The 2,500-nt window shown below is 61.1% G+C and overlaps 1 pseudogene; it reads left to right on the top strand.

Moving 5' to 3' along the window:
* Window positions 1–2,500, top strand: part of LOC124591047 — a 6,618-nt pseudogene that overhangs the window by 616 nt on the left and 3,502 nt on the right.

The raw sequence follows: 2,500 nt of genomic DNA, 5'->3' as shown, positions 1-2,500 counted from the left end.
TAGTAGGACGTCGCGACCCGCTGGGTGCCGGCCTACGGCCCGGGTGCGCAGCCTGTCCTTCCGCGGGCCTCGGTTCGCGTCTGTTGGGCAGAGCCCCGGTGTCCTGGCTGGCTGCCCGGCGGTATATCTGGAGGAGTCGATTCGCCCCTTTGGGCGCTCGGGCTCCCGGCAAGCGCGCGCGGTTCTTCCCGGATGACGGACCTACCTGGCCCGGCCCCGGACCCGCGCCGCTGTTGGCTCGGGATGCTCTCGGGCGGAATAATCGCTCCCGTCAGCGGCGCTTCAGCTTTGGACAATTTCACGACCCGTCTTGAAACACGGACCAAGGAGTCTAACATGTGCGCGAGTCATTGGGCTGTACGAAACCTAAAGGCGTAATGAAAGTGAAGGTCTCGCCTTGCGCGGGCCGAGGGAGGATGGGGCTTCCCCGCCCTTCACGGGGCGGCGGCCTCCGCACTCCCGGGGCGTCTCGTCCTCATTGCGAGGTGAGGCGCACCTAGAGCGTACACGTTGGGACCCGAAAGATGGTGAACTATGCCTGGCCAGGACGAAGTCAGGGGAAACCCTGATGGAGGTCCGTAGCGATTCTGACGTGCAAATCGATCGTCGGAGCTGGGTATAGGGGCGAAAGACTAATCGAACCATCTAGTAGCTGGTTCCCTCCGAAGTTTCCCTCAGGATAGCTGGTGCTCGTACGAGTCTCATCCGGTAAAGCGAATGATTAGAGGCCTTGGGGCCGAAACGACCTCAACCTATTCTCAAACTTTAAATGGGTGAGATCTCCGGCTTGCTTGATATGCTGAAGCCGCGAGCAAACGACTCGGATCGGAGTGCCAAGTGGGCCACTTTTGGTAAGCAGAACTGGCGCTGTGGGATGAACCAAACGCCGAGTTAAGGCGCCCGAATCGACGCTCATGGGAAACCATGAAAGGCGTTGGTTGCTTAAGACAGCAGGACGGTGGCCATGGAAGTCGGAATCCGCTAAGGAGTGTGTAACAACTCACCTGCCGAAGCAACTAGCCCTGAAAATGGATGGCGCTGAAGCGTCGTGCCTATACTCGGCCGTCAGTCTGGCAGTCATGGCCGGTCCTTGCGGCCGGCCGCGAAGCCCTGACGAGTAGGAGGGTCGCGGCGGTGGGCGCAGAAGGGTCTGGGCGTGAGCCTGCCTGGAGCCGCCGTCGGTGCAGATCTTGGTGGTAGTAGCAAATACTCCAGCGAGGCCCTGGAGGGCTGACGCGGAGAAGGGTTTCGTGTGAACAGCCGTTGCACACGAGTCAGTCGATCCTAAGCCCTAGGAGAAATCCGATGTTGATGGGGGCCGTCATAGCATGATGCACTTTGTGCTGGCCCCCGTTGGGCGAAAGGGAATCCGGTTCCTATTCCGGAACCCGGCAGCGGAACCGATACAAGTCGGGCCCCTCTTTTAGAGATGCTCGTCGGGGTAACCCAAAAGGACCCGGAGACGCCGTCGGGAGATCGGGGAAGAGTTTTCTTTTCTGCATGAGCGTTCGAGTTCCCTGGAATCCTCTAGCAGGGAGATAGGGTTTGGAACGCGAAGAGCACCGCAGTTGCGGCGGTGTCCCGATCTTCCCCTCGGACCTTGAAAATCCGGGAGAGGGCCACGTGGAGGTGTCGCGCCGGTTCGTACCCATATCCGCAGCAGGTCTCCAAGGTGAAGAGCCTCTAGTCGATAGAATAATGTAGGTAAGGGAAGTCGGCAAATTGGATCCGTAACTTCGGGATAAGGATTGGCTCTGAGGATCGGGGCGTGTCGGGCTTGGTCGGGAAGTGGGTCAGCGCTAACGTGCCGGGCCTGGGCGAGGTGAGTGCCGTAGGGGTGCCGGTAAGTGCGGGCGTTTAGCGCGGGCGTGGTCTGCTCTCGCCGTTGGTTGGCCTCGTGCTGGCCGGCGGTGCAGGATGCGCGCGCCTGCGCGGCGTTCGCGCCCCGGTGCTTCAACCTGCGTGCAGGATCCGAGCTCGGTCCCGTGCCTTGGCCTCCCACGGATCTTCCTTGCTGCGAGGCCGCGTCCGCCTTAGCGTGCTCCTCCGGGGGCGCGCGGGTGCGCGGATTCTCTTCGGCCGCCATTCAACGATCAACTCAGAACTGGCACGGACTGGGGGAATCCGACTGTCTAATTAAAACAAAGCATTGCGATGGCCCTAGCGGGTGTTGACGCAATGTGATTTCTGCCCAGTGCTCTGAATGTCAACGTGAAGAAATTCAAGCAAGCGCGGGTAAACGGCGGGAGTAACTATGACTCTCTTGCCGCCCAGGGGATCAGCAGCCGGGCCGGACGGCCTTACCCCAGCGGAGTTGCGGCGCCTGCCGCACGAAGTCCTGGTGAAAGTGATGAATCTCTTCCTTCTGGCCCGCGCCCTTCCGGAACGCCTGCTTCGCGCGCGGACGTCCCTTCTCCCGAAAACGGCTGCACCAACATCCCCCGCTGACTTTCGCCCCATTACGGTCTGCTCGGTGTTGGCGCGGACCTTTCACAAGGTT

Source organism: Schistocerca americana, unplaced genomic scaffold (genome assembly GCF_021461395.2).
Source record: "Schistocerca americana isolate TAMUIC-IGC-003095 unplaced genomic scaffold, iqSchAmer2.1 HiC_scaffold_796, whole genome shotgun sequence".
In the NCBI taxonomy this organism is placed as follows: domain Eukaryota; kingdom Metazoa; phylum Arthropoda; class Insecta; order Orthoptera; family Acrididae; genus Schistocerca; species Schistocerca americana.
Note: the sequence above shows the minus strand (reverse complement) of the source record. Positions and strands in the feature narration are given on the sequence as shown.